This window comes from Schistocerca cancellata, chromosome 6 (genome assembly GCF_023864275.1).
Source record: "Schistocerca cancellata isolate TAMUIC-IGC-003103 chromosome 6, iqSchCanc2.1, whole genome shotgun sequence".
NCBI classification, from domain to species: domain Eukaryota; kingdom Metazoa; phylum Arthropoda; class Insecta; order Orthoptera; family Acrididae; genus Schistocerca; species Schistocerca cancellata.
Genome location: NC_064631.1, coordinates 304,110,850 through 304,125,723, shown reverse-complemented (window position 1 = coordinate 304,125,723; position 14,874 = coordinate 304,110,850).

Sequence of the window (14,874 nt, the reverse complement as noted above, 5' to 3'; positions counted from 1 at the left end):
ACACACACCAAAAAAAGTTTTGCATCGCCTCGGTTGCGAGAGTTCCGTAACCTGTACAGAAAATTGTAATAGATATCAACATGAACATCATTTCCGCCCTTTTTATTGCTCCTGAAAACCACACATTGCATGTTGTACCACCATACAGCGAGACCTTCAGAAGTGGTGATCTAGATTGCTGTACACACCAGTACCACTAATACCCAGTAGCACGTCCTCTTCCATTGATGCATCCCTGTATTCATCGTGGCATACTATCCGCACTTTATCAAGGCACTGTTGGTCCAGATTGTCCAACCTCCACATTGCTGCACTCGCGTTGCCTCCCAGTTTTCTGTACAGGTTCCGGAACACCTCGTAACCGAGATGATGCAAAACTTTTTTTATGAGTGTATAATAGTTAACGTCTCCCCAAACACTTAAGGTAAACGTTACACCAAAAATACACTATCAGTTGAGGCATATGCAACACTCATCGGTGAAGAGAACGTGATGCCAATCCTAAGCGGTCCATTCGGCATGTCGTTTAGCCCATCTGCATCGCGCTGCATGGTGTCGTGGTTGTAAAGATGGACCTCGCCATGGAAGTCGGGAGTGAAGTTGGGCATCATGCAGCCTATTGCGCACAGTTTGAGTCGTAACACGACGACCTGTAGGCTCACGAAAAGCATTAGTCAACATGATGGCGTTGCTCTCAGGTTTCTCCGCACCACCATCCGTAGGTCATCCACTGCAGTAGTTGCCCTTGGGCGGCCTGAGCGGGGCATGTCATCGACAGTTCCTGTCTCCCTGTATCTCCTCCATGTCCGAACAACATCGCTTTGGTTCACTGGGAGACGCTGGATACTTCTCTTGCTGAGAGCCCTTCCAGTCACAAAGTAACAGTGTGGAAGCGATCGAACCACGTTTTTGACCGTCTGGGCGTGGTTGAACTACAGACAACACGAGCCGTGTACCTCCTTCCTGGTGGAATGACTGGAACTGATCGGCTGTCGGACGTCCTCCATCTAATAGGCACTGCTCATGCATGGTTGTTTACATCTTTGGGCGGGTTTACAGTCAGAGGGACTGTGTGTGTGTGTGATACAGAACCCACAGTCAACGTCTATCTTCTGGAGTTCTGGGGTGATGCAAAACTTTTTTTGATGTGTGTATTTTTATACTCCCCTACCAGTGATTTAAGATCTGTTGTCTTTAGGAAGTAATATTTACTATCTTGTTTTATGATGTATTTTTGGGCTAATAGCCGTGATCTCTTAAGAAGGTGGCGATTGTTGTTCATGTAATTCATATTTCTACGGCCTATTTATATTCTCTGTGGTGTTTGTTAGTAGCGCCTCTTAGCCTTGTGAAGCGCGAGTCTGACATTTCGGCGGCTGCCTGCCGGGAGTGCCTGTCGCTGTTGTGGCCCTGCGCTTGCCTTCCGGCTGTGTTTGAGGCGTGTCTGCTTTTGCTACAGTAGAACTGTTCATCTTGGCGTCTTGCCTTCTTTAAGTTAATTTTCGCCTTTCCCTTCTTAAGGTTCCGATATACCTGTTTTAATATCTTGCTAAAGATATATGAGCGATATTGTAATTAAATTTTGAGGTAGTTCATTTGCCTGTTCAAATATTTGCGTATACGCTTGGTGGACTGTGGAACATTTTAATGATATTTCCGTTCTGATTGCCATCTCCTTAGATTTCTGATTTTAATTATGGTTCACTATTCTTTACTTGAGCTTGAACGGTCATTGTATCCGTTCTTTCGATGTAAGAAAGTTTGTCATATCTGGCATGCTTGGGTGTTTATTCCAAACTGTCAGTTGTAAACAATAGCTGTGTCTGTTTAAGAAGATTGTGTAAGAGTTATCTTTTACTTACTTATAGTTTAAAGTAGATTTTATTGTTACTTATTTTTGTTGTTGCTGGCACTGATCTCTTGGGGTACCAAGCATTGAAAGTTCAGTCATATCAATCTGTGGATAAAATTTAAAAAGACTTATTTTCGTTTAGTAAACCTTTTATGTTCAGAGATAATTGCGATTATTGTATCTTATTTTGTGCTTTCACGCGCTTTGTGATTAAATATGATCATTCAGAGGACAAATGATGCAAAAATTGTGGACCCACCCATCCATTTGATTCTTTTCCTATCCAAACCTTTATGTTGAGGTTACGTGCAGCACACAAAAGTTATGATTCGAATTTGAATTTGTGATGAAAAGACTATTTTTACCATTCACACCTCATCTGACGATTCTTGGAATAAAAATTTATGGTATTTTCTCTATCTTGTCCGTGAGATGTTTCTATTTCGTTAACTGAATAGAAGATTTCAATCAAAACTTTCCATCTTCCAAATTTTCATACTTTGAAGTCAATATTTTCCCACAGAAAATTAACATTTGCCTCTTACGTGGAGCTATCCTCTCTCGTAGTCCCAAATTTACGGTTTGTTCTTTCTTGGTCTTATAACCTCTTGTGTATGTGATGTAATACTGATGAAACTACACTGAACAGCCAAAGTAACAGGTACACGTGCCTAATGTTGTGTAGGGCTCCCTTGAGCACACGGAAGCGCCACAATACGACGTGGCATGGACTCGATTAAGGTCTGACGTAGTGCTGGAGGGAACTGGCACATTGAATCCTGCTGGGATGTCCATAAATCCGTAAGAGTACGGCGGGGTGGAGTTCTCTTCTGATCAGCACGTTGCAAAGCATCCCAGATATGCTCAAGAATGTTCGTGTCTGGGGAGTTCGGTGGCGAGCGTAAGTACTCAAAATCAGAAGAGTGTTCCTCGAGCTACTCTGTAGCAATTCTGGATATGTGGGACGTCGAATTGTCCTCCTGGACATGCCCAAGTCCGTCGGAATACACATTGGACATGAATGGATGCAGGTGATCAGACAGGATGCTTGCGAGCTTGCTGCCTTATTTGTAATCAAGACTTAAATAGGTAAGGCAAAGGTAATGTTAATCAGAACACAAGGAGGAGTTGTGATCTAAATAACAATAGCTTTATTCATTCTTAACATCACGAGACAAAAAAACACCTAAAGAAACGTCACAGAATCATTTTCATTTGACAAACGCTTTCGCTGAAATGGGGTCTATGGTGGACAACGTGATCAGCTGGGGATCGACACTCGACACTAACCAGAACCAGAACACTAACTGCTTTATCTGACTTCATACACGTGAATCCGGTGTATGGCACAAAAACTACGCCACTATCAAGCATCTATACTCTCGTAATCCAAAAAGAAAAATATGGTTCGAAAGAACAGGGTGCTGAGAAACATATATTTGCGCCCTACGCCGTAGCAGCGAATACTTTACCCTTCTGCTGGTCAGGGCTTCACACCACGATGCGTTCGGCGACTGAAAGTCATGGACGGCAGCAATCTGTTTTTAACGGCGTGCACCCGAAAAACGCAAATACGTGATCTTGCAGTCGGCTAATTCGGAATGCATGAGAATGAGCCTCTGAAACCCCGGTGGATTACAATGTGCAGGTGGACCTGTTTTCTGGTCTGCCAAACCAGTTTGACTCCGTCCCGCGACTATTTGTGACGGAATATGTCAAATGTTTAGACAAATATGTACACCCAACCCTCAATCGTTGTGTGTGTCATGCTAGAAGCAGTACCTTTAACAGTTCAGAAGGTGACTGGTACAGGCTTGAAGTGGCACACTAGCAAAGGACATGAGTCTCAGGAGTCTCACCATTTAGGTAGAGACCTGCAGTTCTTTACTAGCGAAGCGCCAGTGCAAGAGTGACCACTTCTCTTTCTCTCCACTTTCCTCGCAAGCTCTGTAGCAAAGCACATTTACATCTTAGACTACTCCCACTTTAGCACAATCTAAGCACGAGCTGGAGCACCGTATTCGAAGATAGGAGACTGCTTTTTGCTCTGCATACACTGATTTGACCAATCAGAGACTTAAAACTTAATTGGGAGGAAAAAAAAAAAAAAGAGATTCAGCTTCGCGGCCTCTTTCTCGCGCGTTTACGCCGTGTCTTTTGCTAACAACATGACCAGGATAAAACCACAGCCTTCCATAAAAATATTGTGATCTCCCCTGCTCTGTCCATTTTCGCACTTTCCAACGAACGGCCATAAACTCGCTAAAAGCCTCCTGCCTTCACAAGTATGTATTGTAACAGAGTCTGGACGTCAGTGACTTGTCCCACGGAAGTTTGCAGAAAGCTCATAGTCGTCTTGTTGGCTTCCTGCCTAACAAAGGCCCATGCTATGCTTTATTGCCGGCCTTCAAAGCACTGCCCATTGCAACGGCGTCTCCTCGGCGCTAGTCATCCTACCTGGACGCGACTGGCGACCGCCCAGCGTCATCCAACATATCTGCACATTGAGACCACAGAACTCAGCAGTCGAAAAATGTTTTCACTCAGGTTCCGCAGAAACAAGTTCCGCAGAAACAACGCGCGCTCCTCGGCCCACAGTCGCCGTACGCTTTTACTGCAGTCATTTAACTCGCCACCCTATTGCTTTGAATGCAGGTAAAGCTTACCGCTATTCCTTCACTAGAGCACACAAGCAAGAGCGTTAACTACTGACCACCATTTCCTCATGATGTATGAAGTCAGATCGTAATAAAGATCATATTCCCTAAGAACATTAAGTGGCATGACACCAAATCAGAAGTGAGAGTGCCGTGCAGTATCTCTTGCTTAAGTACGTGTCACCTGTCAGAGTCATATATAGACATATCAGAGGTCCCATATCAATACAACTGCACATAGAGTCTTAACCAGCTTGAGCATTCCTCTGCTGAAATGCAGGGTCCATGGATTCATGAGTTTGTCTCCATACCCGTACATGTCCATCTGCTCGATACAATTTGAAACGATACTCGTCTCACCAGGCAACATGTTTCCAGTTATCAACAGTCCAGTGTCAGTGTTGACGGGCCCAGTGGAGGCGTAAAGCCTTGTATCGTGCAGTCATCAAGGGTACACGAGTGTGCCTTCGGCTCCGAAAGCCCATATAGATGATATTTAATTGAATGGTTTGGACGCTTACACTTGTTGATGGCCCAGTACTGAAGTCTGCAGCAATTTGGGTAAGGGTTGCTCTTCTGTCACATTGAACGACTCTCTTCAGTCATCGTTGGTACCGTTATTGCAGGACCTTTTCCCGGCCGCAGCGATGTCGGAGGTTTGATGTTTTACCGGATTCCTGCTATTCACGGTACACTCGTGAAATGGTTCTATGGAAAAATGCCCACTTCATCACTACCTCGAAGATGGTGTGTTTCGTCGTTCATGCGCCGACTATATCACCACGTTCAAGCTTACTTAAATCTTGATAACCTGCCATTGTAGCAGGAGGAAGCGATCTAACAGCTTCGCCAGACACTTGTTGTCTCATATAGGAGTTGTCGACCACAGCTCCGTATTCTGCCTGTTTTCATACCTCTGTATTTGAATACGTGTGCCTATTGGCTCAGTTTGGTGATTCTTCCTTTCTAATTCTCTAAATTATCCTAATTTTCGACACATATTAAAGATTATTTAAAATCTGAAATTATGTGTTTTACTTTGATTTGTCATATTATTTGGATAAACTGATTAACAAAACCATTTAACTTGTTATTTCTGTTCTGTGGGAAATGTAGGTCTTTGCTAACTTTTTTAAGATCTATCTCAATGAAAAAAAGTTGTTGATTACATTTACAGATTCCGTATTGCGCCAGCAGACGCTAGTTCAGTGATCTCAGGATTATGGTTGCCTGTTTCGCCGGTACCTAGTAACCAGTGACTGGCTATCTCTGTACTAGTACATTTTTAAGTGCCTAATAAAGCTGCACAGGTAGCTCCGAGGGTGTTGCCGAGCTGGGTGGTTTCCATTTTATTCTCGTATGTGTCAACGTCACTGTCGCAACCGACCCCCCCCCCCCCCCAACCCCCTCGCCAACGTCCGTCCCCAGTGATCCTGCATTGGAGGGTGCCAAACAGGTGAGCTGAGAAAGCATTAACACCCTTTGGTGGTTCAGACGTTCAGATTTCGTTGTATGGTTTTGAAAGATCCCTAGTGGTTCCACCTTGTATAGTAGAGCTAAACTTGCGGTCAGGTTACAGTCGAAAGAAGTATGACCACTTTGTTGTTGAAGGCCCAAGATGTCCTTAGAGAAGGGTTGAATCGTCCGTAGGGTGTCAGAGGTTATAAAGGTTGTAAATAACTTCGTCCTGTAGTCCATCGCACTGCATAATGGCGTTTTTCACTGTGAAATTTGTGGTAATGGCAGTGCTGGCACGGTACCTTCCAGCTCTGTCGACAAAAACATGAAGCAGTCTGCAGCCATGCTTCTGCGAAAACTGCCCAACTCCCAGGGCACTTTCATCTTCCCTAATGAGACCGCTTCCTGCCAATAAAGATGACCCAGAGACCACACCGTTAGAACACAACACCTTCCGAGCAAGAAAAACGCATATCTTTCCTCATAACAAAGGTGCTCACTATACCGTAAATAAAATTAACCACAAAATGATGGAAAAAATGGATCATTATCGTGTAGCGATGTATGGAAGTATTGTCGCATAGTTATAGTGTAAAACAATGTGCAACTGCGACTAAAAACTAAAGGATGTATAAAACTTTTAAAAACTTTACTTGTTGGTTCCATGACTGCTACAGAATGACGTCGTCCACATATGGCTATTGTTGCAGTTTATTATCCCACTATGTATGAATCCCATCTCACGGACTGGAGTTGGTAACTATGGATCCTCAGTTCTCCATCTTAGAATTCATTGGCAGAATAATTCTGTCTGAGAGCTGGCAAAAGTAGCTGCTCGAGCAGAATTGATAATGTGAGAGCTTCAGCAGCTAAATCCTTTGCACACTTATTTCGAGGTCGTCTCCTATACATCAGAATATTCGCTCTTCTAACCAGGCTCGAGATCTGTGCAAGGTCTTCCACAATTCCTTGCTGTTGTGGCAAATGATTCCCTGTAGGAAAGTCGGTGGAACAATCTTTTGAAATTATTTTTTTTTCAGGTTGAATGCGGCATCGATGATGTCGTTCAGCGTACATCGTACATCACGTGTGCCTATCAGTCAATGCCATTTATTAAACCACAGCAGAATACCAGCTCTGCCATTTCCAGGAGGAAATAAAAGGACTCATTTTCGATGTTAATATTGCTCACATGTCATGAAATCACTTATTTTGTTGTGATGGCAGCACAACCCCAAAATGATACGTATGGAATAGCTCAAGTGGGAAACAATTGTAAGTGCTATGCCTTACAGTAGCAATCACAGAGGACTAACTACAAAGGCTAAAGAGACCAACAAGAAACATGCAGTTAGCTGTTATTACTTTTATGTTGTAATTTCATGTACTGACACGTTCCATGACCTTGAAGATTTGCTCCTCAATTCGGTACTACGGAACTCAATGTGTAAATAAAAAAATGAATGAATAAATGAAAAAATAAAAAAGGTCAAAAGGAAGACAGCCTATAACACTAACACTCTATTCGCTCTTGCTCAGTTAGCGACTGTATTTAACAGTAGACTTTCTGCTGCAGCAGCTGAAAACAACTGACTTTTCAACAAAGTTTTGTTCACAAAGTAAATCCTTGAACGCTTTCATCTTCCTTTCCTTTGAACAATAAACAAATAAATGAATAAATAAGGGTATTGCCCCCCGGTAGGGAAATTAAACAACAGTAAGTATATAAAAATTAACCAACAGCTTTGAAATAATTGTGAGTCCTTTTTTAGTTCTGTCACTATTCATCGTGGCTAACACCACATTTGGAATGATTTCATGTGCTCTAGGCTTGAAATAACATAACCATCACCTGGATTTCGACGACAGGTGCACATTAAGTCTTCATCTCCCACCTTCTGGTAAAATAACGCACCTCTTACACGTAAGTACGTCACGTCTGCATAACACAGAATGTCTGACATTACATAGTACAGGAATAATAAACATAGCTTATACCACAGGCAGTAATTCACATGACAGCTTATGTAATGCATGCCTATAATTAAGGTTTCGTTCATGTGTTGATTAATGTTGATATTCTCCTTACTTTAAAACCTAAAACGACTATATACTTTACCAGTTCTGCTAGCAGTAAATTTTCTTTGACACACACTGTTTTCAAAGCTTAAATCTTCTTCCGAATTCTCAGTGTAACTTAACTGTTTTTCATAGTTAGGTTTACAATATTCGCACAGTCACTAGGACATATGAATGCCTCCGTAAATAATACTAGGAACTTACCTAATGTTTTAAAGTTGTTTTGTTATTTAGCACCCCATTCCGTAGTTTTTCCTCTTAAACATCCAGTATTAATTCTAATATTCTTAATTGCAGATCAACTTTTGGGAAACACTCTCTCAAATTAACTTAGAAATGCAGGTCGATGTACGTATATTGGCTGCTGCATTATATGTGGCTAACTTAAGTGACATTAGTTCTTCATCTTTCGTTCTCTCTTCTGTAACCATAGTTTCTACGAACTTTAGATTACACACGTTATCTCTATGTTTAGGCACTACCGTTTTGCTTACTGTTAGCTTTGCTGTATAGTTAAATTGACGTTTGTACACCATCTTCTGTCAAGTATATTGAATATTCTTTACCAAAAGTCTAGTTTCTGCTTTTAAAACGTTCTCGTTTGACTACTCTCAGACTTTCTAACATTCCGCGTGGTGTCTGTTGTTCTATGTCGTGTCTCCCTACCACTTTCGCGCAACGACGCTCTGAGCGTGTTTTTTAGGGAATTGACTAGTTTGAACCTAGGACCTGTTGCTGGTAAGGAGACGCCAGACCACACATGACATGTAGAGTGCAGAAGAGTTCAGTGAGACTAGCGATGATATAACCAAATACTTAATGATTTCAGCGTCAGCTCCACTGCACTCCCTGTAAAAGAATCTTAATACCAACTATATTTAGTGGAAGGGGTTCAAGGCTTTCCTATTTTTAGTTAGCTGGTAAAAATAGCGTCGAAAAAGCAGTTAAGTTTACCATTGGAAATTTTATTCTACTCACAAAACATTGTTTATAAATTGCACTATTGATAAAAGGAAATGTTTTAATACAGGATGATGAAAACCAACTGCATTCAACAAAAATGTGAACGAATATTCCCTGAATGGGTTTCGAAGTTCTAAAATGGATCGAAGGATGACCTATGCCATATCACATCTATAATCTAGGTTTAAATTAAGTTTCACAAAAGAGAAAACTATCAAAATGGTCTACAGTGACCCTCAAGTATCTTTAATTACTTATCCAACTTGTCGTAAATTACAGTGGCTGATGTGGCTTCTCAATAATTATATAACAGAAAAATCATCGCGTTTCAGATTTTAACTTACGTAGCAAATGTGAATACCATGAGCTTCAATTGACGATCGACACTAGTATTACGTAAAAAGGGGATATAGCAGATGATACTTCTGCAGTTCTGAGTGAAGCCTTATGCTCTCAAAAATGCGGCATCGCGTGCGTTCATTACCTTGGCGGTGTTCGTCAGGGGGCAGCGGCCGGCGCAGCTCCATACAGCTCGCCGTCTCGGAAGCAATTCTCCTTACTACAATTTACCGAAGTTGGTTTAAAAAAAAGTATCTGGCTGTGTTTTCATCTGACCAATCAGGGTCTCAATGTTAATCTTAAGCTCCGCCTACAAAAATTCTGTCTATCCAATGAGAAACGTTATACTTTTCGAGGTAGGGCACTGTTTTTAACATTTGCAACGTAACAGAGACGCGAAAAGGTCTCACGCTAAAACTTGCAGCTGGTGTGGCCCTTTTAGTGTTATCGTAAGATCTATACTGTTCTTCTGGAGGGCTCTAGCTTTTAACATAGGCTGGGGGGTGGTCCTGGTGGTTAGCTGGCGACGTGGGTGTCCGTCCCTTATCGTAGGGCCTTCTAGCTTAACACGGTTCTGCTCTCGGCTTCTGTTCTCGTTTCTCCCCCCGGAACTGCGTCTGTCTCACGGTGGGAAGGTATGACATGCATTTAGGCATTCTTGTGTTAGTCTGTGGTATTCCATTTGCTCACTCGTTACTCATATTACTTTGGTTAATTTAATGTCACGATTTATTCGGAGCTATGTGACATACTACTGGATTTGATTATCATGTCAGGGTTTTCATGGAAGGTGTTGGATTTGCCTGACACCTTACAAATATATATATATATATATATATATATATTTTAGATTTAGCAAATTCATACCTTATATCCGTCGTTAATTCTTCTTGCTTAGCGTCTAAGTTTCAAACGCTATCTCTCAGTTCACTATGTACTGAATCTACTTTTGCACTTAATTTGCCGAACTTAGATTTTAATTCGTTACCACTAACTCTCATTTATGAGATAAATTCCCCTTTATCACCTTTCAGTTCAGACCTTAATTCTCTATTAGATGAGTCTGTTTTAAATAGAAAATTCTGTACCCAGCTTGGTAAATTTTCCTGTCAAGAATCATTGCTATCTCTGTTAGTTTATTCCTCTTTTGATTCCATTAATACTTCATCATTCATATCCTTAACTCAGTAACTTCCTGCAGTTTCAGTTTCTGCTACAAAACTCTCTACTTCATCATGTATCTCTGCTAAGTACTTTTCATAATCATCTTTCCCTTCCATGAACAATTAGTCCAATTATTAGGTCTTTAAACGCATCTAAAATCTAACCATTCAGACGTGCAGTGTAGCTGATGGGTCGATCAGCCAGCACTTAGGGTGTGTGCTGCTTATGTTCTCGCAATGTTGAAGATACAGCCGCGGCCCCTCAGTTGAACAACCGCCAATGACGTTGTCGAGTCTGATGCTGCTGCCTAATGCCGCCACCAGGGACATGCGTTCGCCACTCCTGCAGTGGGGCTGAGGGGCAGTAAGCTATCCCTGCCTGGTGGGTATTTGACACACCACATACAGCCAGTGTCACTGCTAGCAAAGTCCTGAGGGATGGTTTGAACCTCTCCCCATGCCGACATGAGTCGAGCAGCACTTATGTTGGAATCGTCGCCGCCAATCACCTAATCGCCTACTACCAACCCAACTTCCTCTCAAAACAATAGATTGCCCAAACTATCCTGGCAAGGTCGCCAATGTTGCAGTCTTCCTATCGCCAGATAAATACTGAATGGTCTTATACAGTCTGTCAAATATGCATCTTCCTAACCCTGGATGGTCAAAGAATATTAGTTCCAATCCCAGGTGCTGTCACCAACCGTTGGGACCTAAAATAAAATTTCCAGTGAAAGGGCAGGTCCTTTAACATGGTTGCCACGACTAAAATGTTCGTCTGACTGCATAGTATTAAAAATATTCTTCCTTGCACACAATCGATAAAATCGGTAATTATCTAAGGAATTCTGGCAGTTCCAAAGAACATTTTGACCTATCCCCAATTACCTCTCCACATTGAATTAAATGAAACTGTTCAATATTGAACTTCAGTAAATGATTACGACAATATACTATTACTTTAGAAACACAAGACTATAAATGCTGTACCTCGGTTTTTCATATGTTCTAAAAACCCAAGATACGACCCATCTGCTGTTTATTTCCCCGCTGTTGTCTAAGTAATTCAGTTCTAGTTAAGATTCAAATCAATAATTCAAGACTGACCTGAACTGAAATACAATATCATGTTAGTTGAAAATGAATACAAAAGCAAGACTGGATAATAACAATATTTCAAATTATATTTCACATTATGCAGCAGTGGCACCCAGGAGTTCTTTGGCGGCCAGTATTATTGTCCTGCTTTCGTTGCTCACGCAGCAGAGAGACAGGTAATTTTATCTTCCTGAATACTCCATGGCTTGTTACAATATCTGGCTTTCCACGACATATTTTTAGTGGTAATTTCACTTTGCTGCCCAGCAATATTAATTTATAGCGTCTCCTATCTTTATGACATACTTGAGGATTAAAATTTCATACTGACAAGCGTCATAGGCGAAGTATCACAAAAGGAGCAAAGCAAGTAATGACACATATTCACCATGAACGGAAGTTGATGCTGAGTAGCAATTATAAATGAAACAGTCTCTGGCCGCATGATGGTTTTATGACTTTCTTTATTACGTGATCTCAACGATTTGAGGATTCGCCAGGAACGACATACGGTTCGTATTCCACTTTAAGCTGTAGGTGCCTTTACCCCAGTTGGATAACCACAAGAGATTAGGAGCACGCAAGTCGCTGATGTGAAAACGAATTCAGAGACTTGCATCAGGCCAGTCAGCAACACGAAATTATTATTATTATTGCTGGACTGTTTTCGGATAAATCCATTCCCATATTCAGAGGCACCTTAAACACACATCTAATCAATTTTTGGTGTTCTTTTGCCAATCAGCCTACGGGAAAGCGTGCAAACGTCACGTCCATGACGCCACAGCAAAATGAAATCTCAACGCTAGGTAATATATGTACATAGCCAACTGTGTACATCGTCTGTTACCCAGATGTTCAGGTAGGAGGCAGGTCCACTCGTGTTGTAGAATAGAGGCGATCTGTGTCACATCTGACGGCAAGTACAATACTGGTGCAGGGACAAGCGTTTCGGAGCACAACTTTCAGTGCTCGTCGATGGACATGGGGCTCCACAGCAAACAGCCTCTATGGGTCCCCATGTTGACTCACTGACAAAATAATTTACGACGAGAATGGTGTGGGGATCGTCGTGATTGGAGCATGGAACAATGGAAATGTGGTTGGTCGAATGCATTATTTTTGTTTCACTAAGTCGATTATAGTGTCTGGTTACGCGATCATTTAGGCGAAGATCTGGTCAGACCATGCACTACTTCATGGACTCAGGACTGTGGGGACCGTGCTATGCCATGGTAGACATTCAAATGGCTCTGAGCACTATGGGACTTAACATCTGCCCAAGACTTAGAACTACTTAAGCCGGCCGGAGTGGGCGAGCGGTTCTAAGCGCTACAGTCTGGAACCGCGCGACCGCTACGGTCGCAGGTTCGGGCATGGATGTGTGTGCTGTCCTTAGGTTAGTTAAGTTTAAGTAGTTCTAAATTCTAGGGGACTGGTGACCTCAGAAGTTAACTCCCATAGTGCTCAGAGCCATTTAAACCATTTTTAGAACTACTTAAACCTAACTAACCTAAGGACATCACACACATCCATGCCCGAGGCAGGATTCGAACCTGCGACCGTAGCAGCAGCGCGGTTCTGGACCGAAGAAGGCAGACATTCACCTGAGCTTTCATGGGTCTGTGGTAGAAATCGAAAGCATGAACGGAACTGCAGGCCAGCTTCATCCCTTCCCGTTTGGTATGTTTCCCGACAGCTATGACATCTTGCAACAGGACAGTGTCGCAACGGCAGAATTGTGCTGCAGAATTTTGAGAAGAATTATAGTGAACTCAAGTTGCTGACTTTGTCACCAAACTTGTCCAATCTGAGCCCGATGGAACATACGTGGCACGCTAACAAGTGGCTACTTCGTGTCTACAATCGGAACGTGATTTATGGTAACTGGGTAAAACTTTGGAGCTGCTTATCTGTGGAAACGTCCCATAGACTTATTGAATCCATAATATACAATCGCTGCTGCATCACATTCCTAGGGTGGACCGACACTTATTAAGTATGTGGTCATAGTGTTTTTGGCTCATCGATTATGTAGTTCATGTCCTGAGGACAGTTTGTCATGTTAGAGAGTATGATCACTAGACACTTTATGATACATAATTTTCCGCTGCCGTTGAGGGAAAATGTGTCTGCCAGTCAACAAAAAATGATTTCTAATTAATGCAGATGTAACTGATAACCAGAGGACAACTCATGCAGGAAATTCGCACCACGTGGTCCCTCATGTTACGAAGTCTTCCATCGTCGTCATAGCGACACGCTGTCGTACGGGCTACTCGGACCAGCTGTCTCAGCCGCAGCTGGTGGTGGAGCGTCGCGTAGATGGGGTGGTCGCGGGTCGCCGGTTCCTGCTCTTTTTCCGTTATTGGCTTTTCGCGACGAGACCGCCGGCAGCCCAGTTCTGGTTATACGGCGCTATCGGGCGGCCGGCAGCGGGCCAGCGCCACCATTTAATTACGAGGCGGGCCCGGGGGCGTCCGGCGGCGGTTTTATATTTGCGGTCCCGTGGGCCGTGAAGCGCCGCCGGCCGCTCCTTATCCCCCGCAGCCAGCGGCCAGGGCTGCCAATCTTGCAAAAACAAAACGCGCGCGCTATCTGCGCGGACCGGCCAGGCACGTTTTATTCGGCGGCCAGCGCCCGACCCCACGCCGCTTTTTCGGCTCGCATTGTGCCCGCCGCAGCGCCGGCACCAAAAACCTTTTGTGCTCCGCCAATGGGCGCCGCCCTTTTGTGACGCGTTTATTGTGAGGAAAAAAAAGGAGAGATAAAAATGTGAAAACGGACCGAGAATAAAATGGAAAGCGACAGCGATTCGCGATCCCCCGTCGACCGCAAGTGGCTTTGTTTCGGGATTTTAACATCGTCCTCAGCTTTGTTTACCCTTTCTGCACCAGTAAAAATGATAAATAACACCCGTTGTGTGATCTGTGTCCACCGCTGTGTCAGCTTTTTAACTGCCAGAAGGCAACAGCGTTTATAGTGCCGTTCGCAATTCCACTCGACGGTGGTTGGCTACCGCAACGAAATAAAGCTGATATATGGGCAGTAGTCATTAACTTCTGGGAGTGAGTGCATAGCGGCCGTGTGGTACACTATAGCACATAAGAGACACCTTGCCAATTATTCTCTCGTCCCAGCAAGAGAAATGGAGTGGGTGAACTATAAGCAGAATTTCAGTTGTGACAGTGCTTTGACTACGTGCGTCGGATCCTGAGGACGTCGCAGTTGAAACGCCGGACAAACATCAAGTTCTGCCAGAAAT